Consider the following 835-nt stretch of genomic DNA (forward strand, 5'->3'; position numbering starts at 1 on the left):
CGAAGACCCGCACGCTCACCTTCGAAGCTTCATAGAAATCTGCAACACTTTTGTGTTCTTGAATATCTCAACCGAGGAAGTTCGACTCACTCTATTCCCGTTTTCCTTGTGTGATCAGGCAAGAAAACGGGCATATTCTCTCGAACTGGGGGAGATAACTTCATAGGAACAAGTCGTCGAAAAGTTTATAAAGAAATATTTCCTACCAACCGAAAATGCTCAACAAAGGAAACTAATAACAAATTTTGAACAAGAAAATGATGAATCGCTCAGTGATGCCTGGGCGAGGTTCAAGCGGCTGGTAAGAGACTGTCCACATAATGGCTTACCAGACTACCTGTAGATAGAGATCTTTTACCAAAGACTAAATCCCTCTTCACAGACCGCTGCCAATGCGGCAGCCGCTGGTGGTCTACTCGACAAAACATATGAGGAGGCAAAGAGTATACTTGATCGCATTTCCAAAAATCACGAGGATTGACAGGAAAGTGATCAAAGATTAAAAATTAAAGATAATGGCACAAACAACGGGGCCATCGAATCCATGCAGAACCAGATGACTGCGATGATGAGTTTGATTCAAGGCATCGTAATTAATAACACGGGAGCGAAGAAAGGGCAGGTCAACGCAATTGCTCAAATGACCACAAGTTGTGTCATTTGCGGAGACGCTCACGCAATGGAAAAATGCCCAGTAAACCCACAGTCAATATGCTTCATAAAGAACAATCCATATTCCGATACATACAACCCCGGGTGGAGAAACCACCCAAATTTTGCGTGGAAAAATCAACAACAAAACTTCCAACTAGTGGCGCAGAGAGAAGGGCCACTT

At 43.5% G+C, this 835-nt stretch overlaps 1 pseudogene; it reads right to left on the reverse strand.

The window, feature by feature from the left end:
• Positions 1 to 215: 215 nt before the first annotated feature.
• LOC120087454 lies at positions 216 to 327 on the reverse strand (annotated as a pseudogene).
• Positions 328 to 835: the final 508 nt, after the last annotated feature.

Source organism: Benincasa hispida, chromosome 9 (assembly GCF_009727055.1).
Source record: "Benincasa hispida cultivar B227 chromosome 9, ASM972705v1, whole genome shotgun sequence".
NCBI lineage: Eukaryota > Viridiplantae > Streptophyta > Magnoliopsida > Cucurbitales > Cucurbitaceae > Benincasa > Benincasa hispida.